The following is a 21419-nucleotide window of genomic DNA, read 5'->3' on the forward strand; positions in this document are numbered from 1 at the left end:
CTTTTGCCTCCAAGAGTTTTAAATTAACTGGAGTCACTATATTTCATTGAGAACCATGTTATAACATTGTTCTAAACAATTTGTCTTAAATTATATACTACTAGAATTTTACTTTTTTTCAAGTAACAAATCATCTTAAAAGATACTAAAGTCAATTGTTTAATAAAGTGGATCACTAAGAATTTGAGTTCATTGAAGTCAATTTAAACTATATTCTACAATATTCCAATTAATTCATTTAATGCATATTTACCAAGTCCTAACATGTGCAAAGCACTGTAAATCAAAATAGACATAAATTTATGGAGCCTCAGGTCTCACAGTGGAACCAGTACTTCAAAATTTTTGTTCAATTATATGTTGATATATGAAGCTTTGGGGGTTTCTTTTGGCATATGAAAATTTATTACTACCATGTTTTCACCATCAAAACTTAGTCTTTCCTTTCTGCCTTCACAGAGGGCCAAAAGAGAGAAATTGGCAACTTTGACAATGCAAACTCCATGTCGCCAAGGAGAGCATGACCTTCGCAACCAAATCCAGCAACCAGAAATCACTTTCCTCAATAAAATTTAAGCAACCATCATTGGGTAAAAAGATGATTTTTTTTCTTGCTGTTCTTAATCAGCTGGACCCTGAAACACTTTCTGATGGCAGCATTTGGCTGTTTGGTTCCAACTCCTACTTTCTCCAGGACAATTTCCTTTGCATGAAAAGCACCTTCGAAAGGGTTGGCCTTCAGGGTTATGCCCAAATGGGCTTTCTTGTACTGTTTATCATGACACTTCTGATCTCATCCGTGGCCCCAGAGCTTCCTGGCAGTATAAAAACCATGACACTTGCCCATCCTGCTAGCACAAAAAGCCTGAAAAGAGCAGAAGCTTTTAAAAAGATTTTGCCTTATTTGATATAAACCAACTCTGTCATCTCTACTTCCTAACCAATTATCTCTTTAGCCACTCATATTGGTATATGATAAAGAAATTTTAACTTCTGAGAGGCTTACATGGTGAGCTCTATAGTGTAATGGTTAAACTAATGGGCTTTGAAGATGTCAGCATAGGAAGATCCTGAACTCACCTCTTCCCATGGACATGACGAATCTACAATAACATATGGAAAAATACCCTCTGAAAAGACTTGAAAACTAGTTAAACAGTTCCTTCACAACAAACAGTAAAAGGGCCACATGGAGATGGGTGGGAGAGGCAGAGACGGAGTCTCGCCAAAAACCCCATGCCCAGCTTGGCGACCCACAGTCAGGAGGGATCTCACAAATCTGGAGCTTCTCTCTGAGGAGCAAGGGGTTCATGCCCCACCCCAGGAACCCCAACCACTGGGATCTGCAGTGGAGAGATGAGCCCCCAAAATGCCTGGATTTGAAAACCAAAGCTGTAGGAAACTGAGATATTTCTCCTAAAGGGCTTGCCCTGGGGACCAGCACAAAAGCAACAGTTTGAAAAGCGCCTAGACTATACGTGAAGGAGATTCATTTGATAATCCTAAAGTATCTTCTAGGAGAGCGGGGCCCTGTTGGGACGCTCTCTCTGGGGATGGAGGAGCTGGTAGGTACCATTTTTGTGCTCTTCCTCTACCTTGAGTAGCGCCAGCAGACACATCCTGACCCTGTGCTCTCTACCAGCCCTGCAAAAGCTAGCAGGTACGCCCTGGTCCTATGATCTCCCACTAGCTTGCTAAAGCTGGCAGGCACACACAGTTCACACAAGAGATGCTCCTTGATCATCTAGCTTTGGTGGCCAGGGGGGATTGCATTCCTGGGTCCCACTGGACTCTCTGTAACAATCAGAGAAGACAGTTCTTGGCAGGCGACCACCCCCAAGGCACTGCACAGACAGCAGACTGAAACACACCCCCATCCCTTCTTTGAAAAGGGCTTATTTACTTGTCCTGGAGCTTCAGCCTGAGGCGCAGGCTTCAGATTTGCCATGCATCTAGAGGCCACAGAGGTGCACTCAGGAAATGTAGGCTGGGGAACACCATCTTTGTACTTTCCCTCAGCCTCACTACAGCTTGCTGGTACCTCCCAGAAAAGAGCTTATATGCTCATCTGAAGCCCTAATTTTTGCAAGTGTTGCCCAGGGAACACCTGATCACATGGACGAGAGGCCAGCAGGATTTACGACTGTGGTCCCACAGGAGTGCATATATTAGCATACTTTAAGTACTGCTGCCTGGCAGGCTGGCTTCCAATCAGCCTGAAACTAGGTGCTGACTGGGATTCCTCTTTTTGGAACACTGACAGGTCTTGGCACACCTTCAACAACTGGGACCTATCAAAAACAAATCAGCCTACTCAGACAATCACAAAGGTTCAAAAGACAACCAAGAGCTAGGGCAAGGTTGAAAGATAAGTTTCATCTCCACAAGGCCACTCCTTCAAGACTGGGAGAGATAGCTGTTTTAACTAATACATAGCAACAAACCAGAGTCAACCAAAATGAGGAAACAGAGGAATATTTTCCAAATGAAAGAACAAGATAAAACCTAAGGAAAAAACCTTAATGAAATGGAGATAAGTAATTTACATATTAAAGAGTATACAGTAATGGTCATAAAAAGGCTCATGAAACTTGGGAGAAGAATGGATGAACACAGTAAGAACTTCAGCAAAGATACAGAAAGTACCAAATAGAAGTCACAGAGCTGAAGAGTATAATAACTAACCTGAAAAATACACTGGAGAGGTTCAACAGCAGACTAGATGAAGCAACAGAAAGAATCAGTGACACAGAACACAAGGCAGTGGAACTCACCCAACAGAGCAACAAAAAGAAAAAAAGAATTTTACAAAGTGAAGATATCTTAAGAGACCTATGGGACAAAATCAAGTGAAATAACATTTGTGTTATAGGAGTTCCAGAAGGAGAAGTGAGGAAAAGGGGCAGAAAACTGTGAAGAAATAATGACTGAAAACATCCCTAACCTAGGTAGGAAAACTGACATCCAGATCCAGGAATCCAAGAAAATTCTAAAAATAGATGAACCTAAAATGATCCATACCAAGACACATTACAATTAAAATGTCAGAAGTTAAATATAAGAAGAGAAACTTAAAAGCAACAAGAGAAAAAGAATGTTACATATAAGGGAATCACCATAAGACTATCACAAGATTTTTCAGTAGAAACTCTGCGGGCCAGAAGGGAGTGACATGATATATTCAAAATACTGAAAGGGAATAAACTCCAACCAGGAACACTCTACATGTCAAGGTTATAGTGCAGAATTGAAGAAGAGATAAAGAGTTTTCCAGACAAGCAAAAGCTAAAGGAGTTCATCACCACTAAACTGCCCTTATACGAAATGCTAAAGGGACTTCTTTAAGCTGAAAATAGAGGGCATTAATTATTAATAAGAAAACATATGAAAGTGTAAATCTCACTAGCAAAGGTAAACATATCACAAAGGTAGTAGATTAAGCGTTTACAAAGCTAGTATGGAGGTTAAAAACAAAAGGATTAAAAATAACTAAAATAATCAGTTAAGGGATACACAAAATAAAAAGATGTAAAATGTAACATCAAAAACATAAAACGTGGAGGGGGTTGGTAAAAGTGTAGAGTTTTAGAATTCGTTCAAACTTAAGTTGCTACCAACTTAAAAGGGACTGTTATATATATAAGCAGTTATATGTGAACCTCATCGTAACCACAAAGCAGAAAACTAAAATAGATACACAATAGATATTAAGAAAAATATCTAAGCATAACACTAAAGAAAGTCATCAAACCACAAAGGAAAATAGCAAGAGAAGAAGAAAGGAATAGAGAGGAAATACAAAACAGCCAGAACACAATTAACAAAATGGCAATAAGTACATACCTATCAATAATCACTTTAAATGCAAATGGACTAAATTCTCTATTCAAAAGACATAGAGTGGCTGAATGGATTATTTTTAAAAAGACCCATCTATATGCTGCCCACAAGAGACTCATTTCAGATATAAGAACACAGACTGAAAATGAAGAAATAGACAAAGATTTTCCATGCAAATGGAAACCAAAAGAAAGCTGCAGTAGCTATACTTAGATAAAATAGATCTTAAAACAAAGTCTGTAATAAATGACAAAGAAGGGCATTATATAATGATAAAAGGTTCAATTCAACAAGAGGATATAACAATTGTAAATATGTATTCACCCAACATAGGAGCACCTAAATATATAAAGCAAATATTAAGAGCCCTAAAGGGAGAAATTGACAGGAATACAGTAATAGCAGAGGACTTTAATATCCTACTTAAATCAATGAATTGATCATGCAAATAAAAAATCAATAAGGGGGCTTCCCTGGTGGCACAGTGTTTAAGAGTCCGCCTGCCGATGCAGGGGACACGGGTTCGTGCCCCGGTCCGGGAAGATCCCACATGCCACAGAGCGGCTGGGTCCATGAGCCATGGACGCTGAGCCTGCGCGTCCAGAGCCTGTGCTCCACAACGGGAGAGGCCACAACAGTGAGAGGCCCGTGTACCGCACAAAACAAAACAAAAAAAAATCAATAAGGAAATATCAGCCTTAAACAATACATTAGACCAGACAGGACTGGTTATACACAGAAACAGATATATGCAGAACATTCCATCCAAAAGCAGCAGAATACAAATTCTTCTCAAATGCACATGGAACATTCTACAGGGTAGATCATTCTCCAGGCCACAAGACAAGTCTCAATAAGTTCAAGAAGATTAAAAACACATCAAGCATCTTTTCTGACCACAATGATATAAAACTAGAAATCAATTACAAGAAGAAAACTGGAAAAAAATCACAAATATGTGGAGATTAAACAACAGGCTACCATAAAAACAATGGGTCAATGAAGAAATTGAGAATTTTTTAAAAAATACTTGAGACAAATGGAAATGCAAATACAACTTACCAAATGCTATGGGATGCAGCAAAAGCAGTTCAAAGAAGAAAGTTCATAGCAATACAGGCCTACCTCAAGAAACAAAAAAAAAAATCTCAAATAAACAATCTAATTTTCCACCTAAAGGAACTAGAAATAAAAGAATAAACAAAGCACAAATTTAGTAGAAGGAAGGAAAAACAAAGCTCAGAGCAGAAATAAATGAGATCGAGACTAAAAAGACAACAGAAATGATCTCTGAAAAGGTAAACAAAATTGGCAAAACTCTAGCTAAACTCACCAAGAAAAAAGAGAGAGGGCTCAAATAAATAAAATCAGAAAAGAAAGAGGAGAAATTACAACTGATATCACAGAAATACAAAGGGTCACAAGAGACTACTATGAACAATTATACACCAACAAACTGGACAACCTAGAAAAAAAGGAATAAATTCCTAGAATATTCCAAAACTGAATAAGGAAGAAATAGTAAATCTGAATAGACCAATTTCTAGTAAGGAGGTTGAATCAGTAATTAAAAACCTCCCAAAAAACGAAAGTCCAGGACCAGATGCCTTCACTGGTGAATTCTACCAAGCACTTAAAGATTTAATACCTATCCTTCTCAAACTCTTCCAAGAAATTGAAGAGGAGGGAACACTTCCAAACTCATTTTATGAAGCTATCATTACCCTGACATAAAAACCAGACAAAAACACCACAAAAAAAGGGGGAAAAAAAGAAAATTAAAGGCCAATATCCCTGATGAACATAGATGCAGAAATCCTCAACAAAATATTAGCAAACCAAATTCAACAATACACTAAATGGATCATACACCATGATCAAGTGGGATTTATTTCAGGATGCAAGGATGGCTCAATATTAGCAAATCAAAGTGATACACCGTATTAACAAAATGAAGGATAAAAATTATATGACCATCTCAATAGATGCAGAAAAAAGCATTCAGCAATATTCAACATCCATTTATGATAAAAACTCTCAATAAAGTAGGTATAAAGGGAATATAAATATAAAAATAGAATTATGACACAATACAACAATTCCCCTTCCGGGTATTTATCCAAAGAATACAAAAACACTAATTGGAAAAGACATAAGCACCCCTATAGTCACTGCATCATTACTTAAAGTAGAAAAGGTGTATTCACTCATTGCAGCTTTATTTACAATAGCCAAGATATGGAAACAACCTAAGAATCCTTCAAAGGATGAATGGATAAAGAAGATGTGGGCTACACACACACACACACACACACACACACACACACACACTGGAATACTACTCTGCCATAAAAAAAGAATGAAATCTTGTCATTGCAATAATGTGAATGGAACTTGAGGGCATTATACTAAGTGAAATAAGTCAAACAGAGAAAGACAAATACTGTATGATCTCACTTTTATGTGGAATATAAAATATAAAGCAAATGAACAAACAAAACAAAACAAACCCTGAAGATATGGAAAACAGTAGAGACTACCAGGTGGGAGGGTTGTTGGAGGTGGGAAAACTGGGTGAAGGAAGTTGGGAGGTACAGACTTCCAGTTGTGAAATGAATAAGTCATGGAGATGTGGCATGTACCATGGTGACTACAGTCAATGGTATTGTACTGCATATTCAAAGGTTCCTGAGAGAGTAGATCTTGAAAATTCTCATCATAAAAAAACTTTTTGTAACTTTATATGGTGACTGATAGTGACTAGATTTTTTATGGTGATCATTTCCCTGAAATGATCTAATGAAATGAAACTAATAGAATGTTGTAAGTAAATTAAACCCAATTAAAAGAAAAAAGGGGAGTTTCCCTGGTGGCGCAGTGGTTAAGAATCCGCCTGCCAATGCAGGGGACACGGGTTCGAGCCCTGGCCTGGGAAGATCCCACATGCCGCAGAGCAACTAAGCCCATGCGCCACAACTACTGAGCCTGAGCTCTAGAGCCTGCGAGCCACAACTACTGAGCCCACGTGCCACAACTACTGAAGCCTGTGCGCCTAGAGCCCGTGCTCCGCAACAAAAGAAGCCACGGCAATGAGAAGCCTGTGCACTGCAACGAAGAGTAGCCCCCACTCACCGCCAACTAGAGAAAGCCCGTGCACAGCAACGAAGACCCAACACAGCCAAAAACAAATAAATAAATAAATTTATTTTTAAAAAAAAGAAAAAAGGGGAGTTCCCTGGTGGTTCAGTGGTTAGGACTCGGTGCTTTCACTGCCGAGGGCCCGGGTTCAATCCCTGGTCAGGGAACTAAGATCCCACAAGCCGCACGGCGTGGCCAAAAAAAAAAAAAGAATGGGCCTTGGAGTCAGATAGATCAGAACACAGTGCTTATTCTACCACTTACTAGCTTCTTTGTGGTCTTGAAAGAAATCCCTTAATTTTTTTCCGTACATCAGTTTCTTCATTTGTAAAATAGAAATACTGATTCTTTCTCAGTAACATGCTGAGGACTAAATGAAACAGTATTCAAGAATCCCTTAGCATATGCCCTCACATGTAGTGGGTGTTTGATAAAAACTGGTTTTTATTGTAAAGGAGAGTTCTGGTGAGTTAAATGTGCGTGTGTGCTTGGTAACCGATATGACAGTTTTCGAGGTAGGTACAGTGGCAGAACTCTCTTCCTCTGAAAATAAGAAAAGGAAGCCTTGATGTAACCTAAGGAAGCAAAATATCTGAACCTAGAGCAAGGAGAGAACTGGTGGCTGGGAGGAAAGGAGCATCAGAGGTGTCTTAGCTAGAGTTCTTCTGAAAGCAGACCTTGGAACAAGGAATGGATGCATATTAGTTATCCCTAGAAATGATGAGGAAATGGAGAGGATGAAGCAGGCTTGAGGGAAAAGCCAAATAATGTGCCATGAGGGAATATAAGATCCTGCTATTGAAGATGGGACCTCTGAGAAGCATGCTGAGTGCCTCTCAGAACTGCCTGTCTAAAAGACAGGAAGCTGGAACTTTTTTCCACAGACTTCTGCCTCCCATCGGCTGTGAGCTGCCCTTGAGGGTGTTAACTCCCCCACGTTTCCATGCTAAGCTTGAGGAAACATCCAGCATGCTTCTGCAGTTCTGGAGAAGGCTCTGAGGCAGAAACTGGGAAGACTCAAAAAATGTTCTGGAGGCCTGGGCTTGTGAGGAGCTGTCCACTGAAGCTATAATTGAAATTAGAAGGGGCCTTAGGAGGATAAGAAACAGGGCTCCAAACTTTTCTGCTACAAATAGTCTTTCTGACAGACCATAAAAAGCATCAAGACAGTGAGAAATTGTTATGGACTGAATGTTTGCGTCCCCCCAAAATTCGTATGTTGAAATACTAATCCCCGATGTGAGGATATTAGGAGGCAGAACTTTTGGGAGGTGATTGTATCCTGAGGGTTGCATCCTCACGAATGGGATTATTAGTACCTTTATTAGGGACTGAAGAGACCAGAATTCTCCACCTTCTAAAATGCAAAGACACAGGAAGAAGATGGCCCCTTGCCAGCCTGCAAGCGGGTTGTCACCAAAACCTGGCAATGCTGGCGCTCTGATCTCAGACCCCCAGCCTCCAGAACTGTGAGAAATAAATGTCTGTTGTTTATAAACCACACAGTCTATGGAAGTTTGTCACAGAAGCCTGAACTACGACAGAAATGATACTAGCAAAAATAAATGCTGGCCCCAAAGATAAATCAGATATCTCATTTTCTGGAAGTTTTACCTTCGTTTTTTTAATTTATTATTAATTTTTATTGGAATATAGTTGCTTTACAATGTTGTGTTAGTTTCTTGCTGTACAGCAAAGTGAAGCAGTTATACATATACATATATCCATGCTGTTTTAGATTTCCTTCCCATTTAGGTCACCACAGAGCACTGAGTAAAGTTCCCACCTGGCTATTTTCATGGCAACTACGTCACGGTGAACAAAGTTAAATGAAATAAAAGTGCATTGAGGGCTTCCCTGGTGGCACAGTGGTTGAGAGTCTGCCTGCCGATGCAGGGGACACGGGTTCGTGCCCCGGTCCGGGAAGATCCCACATGCCGCGGAGCGGCTGGGCCCGTGAGCCATGGCCGCTGAGCCTGCGCGTCCGGAGCCTGTGCTCCGCAACGGGAGAGGCCACAACAGTGAGAGGCCCGCGTACCGCAAAAAAAAAAAAAGTGTATTGAATCTTTCCCTTCCCAGAAGATGCTACCAGGATCAGAATTACAAGAGTTTCAAACTTGGTCATATATACATATTTACATACATATGTGTCACCCAGAAATAAAAACAGAGGATAATAAAATAAAGCCTAACCTTTCTTTTTTTTCTTTGTCCTTGGTCGTTTCACTTGCTCACAGGCGTTTGTGTGCAGAGGCCTTGCGCCCGGCGCTTCAGACCAGAGTTCCTAGAGCAAAATGGCCGCACTGGACGCCTCAGCTCAAGATTGTGTGCAGACGCGGAGCCCAACACTCAATTCAAGATGGCGGCAGAGGGCCGTGTGAAGAGACGCTGCGCCCGGCACTGCCATCTGGAGCGTGAGCGGCACAGCTGCGCGCCCCGGGAGAACTCAACGCCCTCCCCTCCCGCGGAAGAGAAGCCTGTAAAGCAGCCCCACCCACGACCTGATAGGGAAAGCCTGAGGCTCTAGAGCGGGAGCTCTCGCCTCTCCATTCTCTGATCCAAGAATAAAGCTTTCCTTTGCTTCTGAACCAAACTTAGTCTCATTCTATTGGCTTGTTTGACACCAGGCAGAAGGATCTAGATGGGCACCAACTTGGGAAGGTCAGTAACATAAGTACGTGTATATGCAGTCACAATCCTACCACAAAAGAAAAGATGTGGCTTCGCAAATATATGTCCCCACTGCATCATTCAGTTCTCTGTAGAGCTGATCACTGTAGGTAAGCCAGACGCCTCAGCCACCTTCTCTGAAGTCTCCATGGTATTAGTCAGACAGAAATGACTATATGCTCGAAATGACAAGTCACAGCTTGCCCTAGGAAAATGACAGGGAATATTAAACTCAGCATTGATGAGTTTAAAAGTCCTGTGGTTTCTATTTAAAGGGGCAAGTTTGTTGCCCTATTCTGATAGTGAAAGGTAAAATGATTTATAAATGACATTTTATATTTTATAAATAATTAAATTGTCTATTCAATGCATGGTTGCAATGTCTGTCTAATCAGAGTGCCATCTTGGGTTGCCAAATAAAATGCAGAGAGTGGTGGGACCTATTTATGCTGAAAAATGATTCACTGTTCATCAGAAATTCAAATTTAACTAGGAATTCTTTAATTTTATTTGCTAAACCTGGTAACTCTATTGCCACCTTCAAACAAGTACAAAGAAAGAGCTGCACCTTTAAACAAGACAGTAAATGTTCTGGAATGTTATGCTAAAGGTTCTAGGACTTTTCAGTGGCAGCATTTTCTTTTCCGGTTTTTTTTTTTTAACATCTTTATTGGAGTATAATTGCTTTACAATGGTGTGTTAGTTTCTGCTTTATAACAAACTGAATCAGCTATACATATACACATATCCCCATATTTCCTCCCTCTTGCGTTTCCCTCCCACCCTCCCTATCCCACCCCTCTAGGCGGTCACAAAGTACTGAGCTGATCTCCCTGTGCTATGCGGCTGCTTCCCACTAGCTATCTATTTTACATTTGGTAGTATATATAAATCCATGACACTCTCTGGCTTCGTCCCAGTTTACCCTTCCCCCTCCCAGTGTCCTCAAGTACATTCTCTGCATCAGTGGCAGCATTTTGATAAATTGACATGTGTATTAACTCAAACAATTTACATATTGTTTCCTTGGGTACATTTCCAAAAACTTTTCAAAGCATTTCAATAATTTATTTTGTCAGAACATGGCAATTTGTATATTGAAAAAAACACCATGTTGGTGTTAGGAAAACTCATTTCAAATAGTTCCAAATGAGCTCTCAAAGACTCCTAGTTACTTGTTAAGAGTCAAATATGCATACTCTAAAATGTTTTCTTTGGATTCACCTAAATATTCTCTCATAAATAAAATTTAAATCAACTTGTAATTCAGCAGTTCTGCGGAATTCTTTGATGAAGAGAAACACCCAAGAACCACATGCAGAGTCACTTCATTTTAGTTGCAAGATTCTTGTTCCAGCTCACCTTCCAAAACAATTTCAGTCAAGTAGAAATGTTCTGACAATCCCCGCTTAGAATGGCAAATAATCCCTGCCTTTTCATTCATTCACTCATTACCTCTCTAAAAAGAAAATGTGCAGTTACCAGAATTTTATACAGTTAGTGCTCCAAGAGTGTTTTAAATGCAAACCTATAAGAGGAAAGTTAAAAACAAATCAAAGTTAATTGTGACTGGCTGGAACAAAATACTTACATCAATATAAGGATGGCTCATCTGCTCATCATTTACCCATTACCTGGGAGATGAACACCTCCTGCTGTGCCTGATTTTTGATACAAATTTACCATTGCCTGCCTTCTCCAGACACATGCTACGGAAACCCAGCCCTTCTCTGACTCCCTCTCTCATTATCCTTTTTGTACTTAATAACCTATGCACTTATTCACTTTTTTTTTTTTCTTGCTGTGTGTTCTTCTTTGCAAGGGGAGCCATGCACACAGGAAAACTAGAGAGTTGAAAAACTTTACAAAAAAGCTCAGGGTCTTCCTTGCAAAGCAGACAGGAGACCCCACATTTGCCTCTGAATTACTGACTTCTTTCAACCTGTCTCCACATTGACTATTGTGATTTTCATAAACTCCAAAAAGTATAATGTGACTCCTTTTGTAAGGCATCTTTTGGGGAAAAAAAAAAAATGTGTTGTTGTTAAGGTATTGGACTAAATGAAGAGAAATAAAGCCCTCTTATTTGAAAGTAGTGAACGTCTTTAATGGAAGGGCAGCCTTAAAACTCAACATACAGTGTCCAGAACAGCAGTTGGCTGCTGGAAACTCTGGCTTTTGAAGGACATGCATGTTCCTAGCTCTCATCAATAAAGGCTAATGTTTTAGAATAAAGACAAACTCATTCCTAACCCTCTGCTGCCTTTCTGCAAATGCCCTTCACCATAGCCGAGTATCCAAAAAATGGAATATAAAATGTATCTGCCATCGAAAGTTAATACGTATCTGAATTAAATACACACACCAAATTTAAATGTCTGGATAGGATGCTTATGTTGATAGATTAACTTTTTTCTTCAGACAATTATCCAAATGAAAATCTTGCAACTATGTTATTATTTTTTATTATTAATGATTTCCAGTGGGTGAGGGGAGACAAAAATGTTTCTGAACTAATTTTTAAAATTCTATTTGACAGTTAAATGGATCAGCATATATTTACCGTCAATTATTTTTTTTTTAGCTTTCTAGCTATTTTTGTTTACTTGTTTATATGGATTACCTAATAGAAAAGTATAGAAATGACCACATGTGGATAGCAAATCATGGACTGAAACTACATTATTTTTTAGCCAAATACACCCAAATAGGCTAAATATGCAAAGGTTAGAAATACAGTTCCTACTTTAAAATTGGAGTATAAATAAAAAATGGAAAAACCTAGGAGCACCCTGATACAGTAGGGGGAAAATAGCGCAAAGGATGACTAGAAAATTGTGATGGTGTACAAAAGGGAAAAGAATAAGATTCCACTGATAGCCAGCTCTAGCCTTTCAAATGACTGTTGGCGCGTGTTCCACCTACCACTTCCTCAATGCATCCTTTTATTATTTTTTTAGGAAAGAACATTCATGACCAATAACAATGTTATAATGATAGTAAGTGTAGGACTTAAGATATGTTTTTTAAAAAGCACCTTTAACCAACATTAAAAAGTCACCAAGGGGGGGGGAGGTAGTTACCTAACTCTACGTTTTATTTAGTGACGGTTCCACTTTTTCACTCACTGCCTGCAAATCAGCATTTTTAGTGGACAAAGGGCTCCGCAGCGGCCTTATGATTGCTTCTTTTCAAATGGTAATGGCTATCCTAACTCCTCTGCCAGGTTTTTCTTACCAGAGCACAAATTGCAGTTTACAAGGCTCTGAAGGGAAAAAAATCTTAGCTGAATATCTTTTTTTTTTTTAATTCTACAAACTGACATGTAAATTACCCTTTAAGTGCTCCACTCTAGGGCTCTGATCATCTCCTAATTGTCACAGTCAATTGTAGCCAACAGTCTCTTCAATCCCAAGCGCTTTGACAACAAGCACAAGGATCAAAGCAGAATCAGCTCCCTTCAATATCCTTCTGTTTAGGATGCTACAAAATGCCTGAAAAAGAAAGGTGTAAGGGCATTGCTGTAGAGGAAACTGAGAGTAGCAAGTATTAACAATAGTCATTTTCTCCATCTCTAAAATTATGCTGTAAAGGGTGCCGTGATCCTTAATCACGTGTGTAGAACAAATATGTAAACCTCCCGGGCAATTAATATGCTGCTCTTAAGATTATACTAATATTCGAGCTTTACAAACAACACCGTCTCTGTGGCTTAGAAAAGCTATGACACAGATATGGGAGAGCAATCATTTCACAGCAGCTGCAGCACAAACTATTATCAAACATATTCTATATTTGAGCATAAATTCCAAAGCATAGTTCTTATTACTCAGTTTGGTGTCAGGATTCACAGCTCCCCCAAACTAAATAAATAGCCCATTGAAAATTCTAGAGTTTCTTTTACTTAACCTAGAAATATCCAATTGAAAATGTGCCCCCAAATAAATAAAAAATGTGACATAAAAACTAATTTCAGAAGAATACTGTTTCCCTTAGTAGGGGTAAATCTGTCTTATTGCTTTACTGGGAACAAACGAATTAAAAGTCATTACATGATCTACAAACATGAGTTCTAAATAAGATGTACTTACCAGGATCATCACTTAACAAAATACAATTCTTTCTAACTAGTTATCACACATCACTAACTTTCTTAAAAGATTATTAATGCTTTTCTCAAAAGATAAAAAAAATTCATCCTATCAACTATAACAATATAAATAATTTCATGGAAAGAGAAACTCTAATAATAAAATAATAAATCTGTATAAAATAACCACTTTAAAAATAACCTGAAGGTTGTCAGGAAAAAACGACAAATGGAAAGAAATCAAAGGTGCATGTGTAGAGAGAGTCCTCTACAGCTTGTCTCGTTGTACCCAGGCATTACACACATACAGCATGTAAGGTCACACAGTGATTGACAGTCTTCCTATGCTCAAGAAAAGAAATGAAGAAAAGACTCAGCAAGTACCCCAGGTTTTCGCTCAGCCGCTTTACTCAAATCCCCCTGTAGGGGTTTCCCATCCTCCCCTCAATTTCACCTTGAATTCTCAGGTTTGATTGAAGAGCTTCACAGAAGGGTCTATTACAGATTGAGGAATGATCCATTTCACATCTGAAGCTCCAAAGAGCTACTTGTGAGGAGTCTTTGAGTGCATTTATCTCACATGTGAAGCTTTCTGCAAAATCAATATGGGTATTTTTCAGTTTGACAAGTCAACATGAAATATCACATAATAATAGAAAAACAGAGTTGTACATTTAAACACACCCGATACAGTTATCTATGAGAAAGCTTATAGTTATTACTCATGTATATCCTTGAGTATGCCTAATCTAAATTCATCCTGATAGCTGGGCTAAAGTGCACAGGAAGAGAAACTGGTCACCATATTTCTGGCTCCTCTGTCTTAATTAATCCAGGTTTTGCAGTGAGGGAAAAGAATGAGCAGGAATCATGACCTTTGTGTCCAATCTGAGAGTGATATGAGAAGAGCAAAGAAAATAACCAGACGTAAAAAAGAGGAAGGAAGCAGAACAAAGGAGAACTTTGTAAAGGACTTCAAACTTAACTAATTGGCAATAACTAGGCAAAATGGTCACCCAAAGTACAGCAACCAAGTTTCAAATCCCCACCACCACTGTAGCAACACTAGCAGGATAACTGACATATTTGTGTTTGGGTCTGGCAATCTTTGGGTGAATCCAAGATCTTTTACCACCTGCATAAGCTTGAGGAACATGATTTAACTTCTCTAAATCTCTGGGGTTTTTTTAATCTCAAAATGGGATTAGTCAGAAGATTTACCTTATAAGGTTTTGTAAAGGTTAAACAAGATGATACATACAGCACCTGGCACATGGAAAACATTCAACTGTTGGTAAATACTGATGAAATTATTATTGTTTCCTTAAACCTATCCACAAGGCCCCTAGGGTTCTAATCTGGTGTCATTTCTACATATCCCTGGACACTTTCCATATTGGTTAATGTCCCCAAGTTGTAGATGACAGTCTGGTCAGAGTGCACTCACCATATTAACTCTGGTGTAGGTCCTAGCAGAGGAGTGCAGCCACCCATATTCCTTTGTCTTAAAAATGGTCTTCCTCCAACCAGAAAGGGTGTCCCTATCAACGAAGAGAGAGGGAATCAGATGGGGCTTCAAGAAAGGAAAAGAACCCAGGATTAGAGACCAAATCAGCTCATCAGTACAAGCAATGAATGAGGTAAGAGATGTAGCATATGGGTTTTTATCGTATGCCAACGTTATAATTAATACTGGAGTTATCTCTATATACTCCACCACTGGAAAGATCTTAAAAAACTCTCAGAAGCATATTGCCACCCAGATTCAGTTAAATAGCTCACCCAAACTGCATATTCCTCTCATTCTATTTTCCTGTAGCCCATCACTACCTAAGTAGTACTAATACCATCTGTACTTGATTATCTGTGCTTGGATCAACTAATTTGTAGATTGTTTGAAACACACTTTTAATTTTAGGTTAGCTCTCCCTACCACTCAGGATTAGCCAAGAGTAGCCAAAATATGTGAGTTGAGAGATGTAAAAATTCACGTTAACATCAAAATAAGAAAAACATCATTAAAACATTCAAAGTTTAAAAACTTACCCTATATTTCAAAGTCAAATAACTAAATATAAATGACTTTGTATTTAATTAATTCAAAGAACTTATATGCAATATTGTTCATTTTTTAGGTATCCTACTGTTCTCCATTATTAAAATTAAGCTATCGCTTTTATTCCAAAACCAAATTAAAATATTTTATTAAATGCTGATATAGAATTACAAGAACACGTTGAGATAATTTCCTACTTTAAAGGATCATTTCCTTAAAATTTTTAATTTATTTGTTTTGGACTCAAAATACATTTTTAGCAAGGGAACAAGTTTATAAATGATAATTAAATTCCCAGATTGACTCATAAAAACTTGTTTAATGTAAAACGTACCTGAAACACTCTAGAACCAAGTCTTAAGTGACTCTAGGTCATGAGGTCTATGAATTTAACCTTGTGGAGGCTAAAGGAGTATCATCAAACACAGTTTCCAAACTTTGGAACATTATCAGGCAGGAGATCTGATAGAAGATGGAACATCCATGAATCTAAGTGATCACTATTCTCATGATCACCGTCACATCAACACCATCATCATCATTATTATCTTGCCATATTTCACCCATCATGTTAGTACATGGTAGCTATGAAGGTAGTGATGGTAGATAGCCAATGAGATGACTTGATCTCATCAGCTTGACTTTTTAAGTAAGTGGAGGAGATCTGTACCAGGGTGTCAGAACCTCACTCGTTCTTTCTTTCACTTAAACCTCTTCCATGATGTTCATTTCCCAGCCAGGACCCTGAGCATTATTTAAACACTTTCAATTAAGTAAATGAAGGCTCTGAGATAGCAGTACCCACTAAGAACACTCATGCTTGCCTCTTGTCCATACTTTCAAGTAAGCACACAGTACCCTACAGTTTGCAATTCACCTAAATGACCTAATCACAAAACATATACATACCCCACTTCAAAACTGAACTGATCGGGGTTGGGGAGGAGGAGATGGGGAGTAATTATTTAACGGGTCTAGAGTTTTGGTTTTGCAAGATGAAAAAGTTCTGGAACTCTGTTGCACAACAGTGTGAATGTGCTTAACACTACAGAACTGTACACTCAAAATGGTTAAGATGGCAAATTTTACCTTCTGTTTTGTAACCACAACTCAAAAGTTTTTAAATAAAAAAATAATGCAGAGAAATTACTTATAAAAACTAGTGCATTAATTCAATAATCAATAAATAAATATGGAACATCTTTTAAAAACTGAATTAAGGGTATCATGATTTTTAAGTGCCAGGCAGCCAGAATCCTAGTTTTCAGTTCTAATTTCTTTTCTATGAAAACACTGCCTGCAAAATTATCTATAAACTTTCAAATCCAAATGGACCAGCATGTGACTTGACATAGGAGAGATTGCACATAAAAATGAGGGTCAAAATTAAATAAATCAATGAAACTTGGATTACAGAATTTCACTTCTCTTCTGAAAGATTCAAACAGTGATACACAAGAAAACCACCACTCCCAGGTGCTCTGTTCTGAGGCTGTAACTACCACACATTGTTACCACTTAGAATCTCAAAATTTCTCTGAATTTTCAGTGGACCAAGCAAAAGTTAAAGCTCACGGAAACAAAAATACTTGAACCCAAACCAGACTAGTTTTCAGTGGTTTCTCTGTTTTTGTAACAGTAGTACCACAGTCTCTTACCACTCACTTTCTTCTGGGTTAGTTTTTTTACCATTTTCAAAGTTATGTTACAAAATAAAGAGTTTTCAGGATTCAGGGTCATAATGCTTCCTTAAAACAAGCTGAGCTAATTTACATTTACCCCACACAAAGGTAGGAGATGAAAGCTTCAAAGGAAGTAGAAAAAACGGGATTATAGAGTAGTGGGGGAAGTTCATGGAAACTAGTGTCTTTACTTTATAATCCCAACTTATACACACAGAATGAAATCAACCAAAAGCAAAAGTAGATGGCGACCTTTTTAAAGTGAGATCCCAGAGACAAAAACTAATGGACATGGTACACTGATTCAAACATTTATTAGAATTTTTTTCTCTGCATATGCACTCTACTCCAACAAACCATTGGATCACCTAATGGTTTGTTTTTAACATTTATTCTTGTAGTGTGTATAGTTTATTAGATTAGGGGTAGCAAAACCTTGAAGTCCAGTGTGAATTTGAGGTTTGTAATAGTACTTATAGTTTTAATAATAATAGTTACCCATGAGTAACATATCTTGGCACTTATATTATCTCTTTAGAACAACCATATGAGGTATCAATATTCTTCTGAGATATGAGGAAACTGAGGCTTTGAGAGATTAAGTAACTTGGTCAAAACCACACACTAAAGAATTCTGTGCTCTTAACCACAAAGCTCCCCTGCACCTTGAATTGTTAAGAGTGTAGCTTCATTTCAGTGTAGATGATTCTTCTACATTATCTATTACAAACTCTTATTTCTCTTCTTGATAAATGAGTTCCCTCTTGCTTTGGAGATCTCCTATTGCCCATTAGTTCCTGAATAGAAACCATATCTTGGACACAGACACTTGTTTTGATTGCCTCCATGACTGAACCAAATGTGGTCATTGGCCAACAGGGTCATTGACCAGCAATAGTAGCTCCCTTTGTTCCACTGCTACCTCTCCGTGTATTCACCAAACGACTGGGTTACACACCATTTCACTACAGAGAGCAGCAACCATAATGGCATGTATTTTGAAATCCACTTGAACTCAGGACTATAATCACTAGCAATTCATGGTATACCAGAAGACCCTACTACACTTGCAAATATCATAATCAGCACCAGTGAAGAATATAAAGACCAGCATGATGGACCGTTTTGTTTCCCTGCTTCAGATCTGGATCCCTTTTCCCCAGAGGTTTCTTTGCCCAGGTGAATATATCCATGCCATTTCTAGGGAGGACAGAATGGGGGCACACTCTCACAGGTTACTTAGGGCCAGCCTTAGATTCCAATAATAATAGTAAAGCCAGAACCGTAAGGATTCTCTAAGCCATGCCATAAAATTACATATGATTAAAATGTGGTTCAAAGTAAAATTTATTTGCCCAAAGTCATAAGCTAATGAGTGAAAAAGCAGAGACGTTATATTCCGAGTCCAGTGCACTTTCCACTTATGAGATTGTTTTAAACAAAAGGCTTACCATGTGTCAAATAAGGTACTAGATACTTTACAAACAGTATTTCACATAATCTGCACAACCTTCAGACAAAATAAATATTATGACTCTTCTTACAAATGAAAAAGATTAAATAATTTAGCTAAATTCACATTTCTAGAAAGTAGCAGCTGTAGGGATCAGCTATTAACACCTTACTTTTAATATAATGGTCAAATTCCTTAAAAAAAAAAATTCCAGAAGGGATTATGACACTAGACAGTGATGGACTGATGTTGAGATCAGAGGAGGAAAAGGTATGAAATTAAGGCCTGGGGAATTTTTTAAAAAACTGAAAGGTGTTACATGAACTCACTGGTCTTTATTTTTATTTCTTTATACCCTGTTGTTTTTTTTTTCTTAAAAGAATTTAAGTTGGTTTATTAAAAAAGCAAACAAACAAAATACAAAGAGACAAAAATGCATTCAATACAATAAGATAAACTAAATTTAAAATAGGTGAATAAAATGAGTCTAAGGAAAAACACAGTGAAAATAAGAGAGACAAAATTCTTGCAAGGAAGTCTTACATACTTGCCGGGGGTAGGCTGTAAATTTGAACCTGAGCCTTCAGGCAGGCTACATAAAGAGGGAAACATGACCCATTACATGAATTGCAGTCTCCCTAAAACAAAGAAGCAGCCATTTGCTCAGGAGAGACGCAATTATTCCTGGTTATGAGACCATGGAGAAATTTGTCCCTGTGCCCCTCCTCGAGAAGGCTCGGTAGAGACCAAGGAACAGTAACCTCAGCAATGTGCTCCCAGCACGCAGTGCGAGGCACCGCATAGGGCTGTTTATTGCACCTTCCTTAGGGCAGCAGCATTGCACCCAGCAGAATTCAGCCAAGGCCGTTTTGCGGGGACAGCATGCTAGCTGTCTCCGGGAAAAGTCAGAAGGAAGGAGAGGTTGGTGCCGAAGCAGAGGCACGCTGAACCACGCAGATGTGGGTCAGAAGTGCCGCACAGACACAGTTCTAGGGCTAACGCCCTCTATGCCTTTGCTGTAAGGCCCAGCCCATCGCCACCTGGGAGGCATTTAGCCCCCTTCCACTTACCTCATCCAATCTGAATAGGATTCATGCTTCCTAACCTCTTCTGATGCAGAGGAACAGATCAAAACTTGGTGGCCTCTGCACCAGACCCAGGTCTCAAGATGCCCCGAGGGGAACGAGTGAAGCGGGCAGAGAGGACAAAGCCAGGCCAAGAGAGCCATTTTGATGGTGGTGTCCTCACAGGTTGTGCCATGTCATTGGTCAGATAGAGGCCCACTGTTCCTGAGCTTTGCAGAGGGCGTCAGGCGCCATTGGCAAACCTCTGTTAGGAGCCTTTACTCCCATTCATTTATTCACTCATTCACTGAGTCAACGAATGCTTATTAGTCATTATTATGATCTTGTGCCCAGGAAACACAGGTGGACAAGACATTCGGGGCCCCTTCCTAATGGGGCTTGTGGGTTCGCTTCTACCTAAAGACGCTTTGAATTGGGCTAACCCAGGGAAGAGCATGGAGCTGGAGAATTAATCACTAAATCTCTACATCCTGCCTTTTTTCATCAAAGGCTGTGGGAGAATTCCTTTGGAAATCTGGAGAGAGCCCCTCCCTGGGGATTAACTAAAGACTGTGGCTTTGCAACTAGTTTCAACAGTCCATGCCTTCAGTTGCCTCATCTATCAAGAATGAAACTAATACTTGCAACAAATACTTCATAGCGTTCTGTGAAAGGAAAAAAGAGTAAGGTGCGAAAGCTAAAAGCACTGTAGAAATATGACATCCAAAACGTGTGCACATTGATAAAATGAAACTTAAAGCTGTTATTACATAAGTACACCTGAGTGTCTGTCACAGCTAGAAGCATGTGTTAAGAATACAAGATACTGAAATAAAAAATGAGTAATTTATTCTATCTAAATACTAGACAACTATATTAATTAACAAAATTTAATGGCCTGCACTGAAGGACTCACTGAATTACAAATATAGCCCTTCTAGGATGTTAAAAACATAATTAAGAGCAGTCTGGAATGGAGGCACCCGGGCACTCTTATCTGTTGATGTGCAAACAGTGTGGTTATGTAAGGAATAAAACATACTTTAAAATAGTCATTTCACATTATCAGGCAAAGCTCAGAGCATGCTAAGAAATAACTCTACTTCAGAGAGAGCTGTACATCCACTGACAACTCCTCTAACTGAAACTGCAGTTGTCATCTCCCTTCCCCAACACACAAGCTATGCCAAAGGAGTACGGTCAACTAGCAAACAATGAGCCTTTGTCCTGGCTGTACAGATTAAACCAATTTTAAGCATTTTAACATAAAAGCACACATCACAAGATGCACTGCACAGCATTATTTACACGAGGTCAAATTCTCACCTTCTCCTCATCCAGGTTGGCTATCAAGTAGAATATACTTAAGGATTAGATCCATCGCATCTGTCTGCATGCCATAAAATATTGCATTGAAAGCAAGGGG

The 21419-nt window shown here is 38.8% G+C and overlaps 1 long non-coding RNA gene and 1 pseudogene across 1 annotated transcript in view; both read right to left on the reverse strand.

The window, feature by feature from the left end:
- The window catches only part of LOC137226676 (uncharacterized), a 106153-nt gene that overhangs the window by 46848 nt on the left and 37886 nt on the right, over positions 1 to 21419 (reverse strand). The window contains exons 7-11 of the long non-coding RNA XR_010944468.1: positions 15186 to 15279; positions 14193 to 14330; positions 12983 to 13142; positions 11011 to 11107; positions 9172 to 9853 (exon numbers count right to left, since the gene is read on the reverse strand). This is a non-coding gene — a long non-coding RNA (uncharacterized lncRNA). The remainder of the gene's footprint in view (positions 1 to 9171; positions 9854 to 11010; positions 11108 to 12982; positions 13143 to 14192; positions 14331 to 15185; positions 15280 to 21419) is intronic.
- On the reverse strand, positions 354 to 847 carry LOC137225956 (small ribosomal subunit protein uS12-like; annotated as a pseudogene).

This window comes from Pseudorca crassidens, chromosome 6 (assembly GCF_039906515.1).
Source record: "Pseudorca crassidens isolate mPseCra1 chromosome 6, mPseCra1.hap1, whole genome shotgun sequence".
NCBI lineage: Eukaryota > Metazoa > Chordata > Mammalia > Artiodactyla > Delphinidae > Pseudorca > Pseudorca crassidens.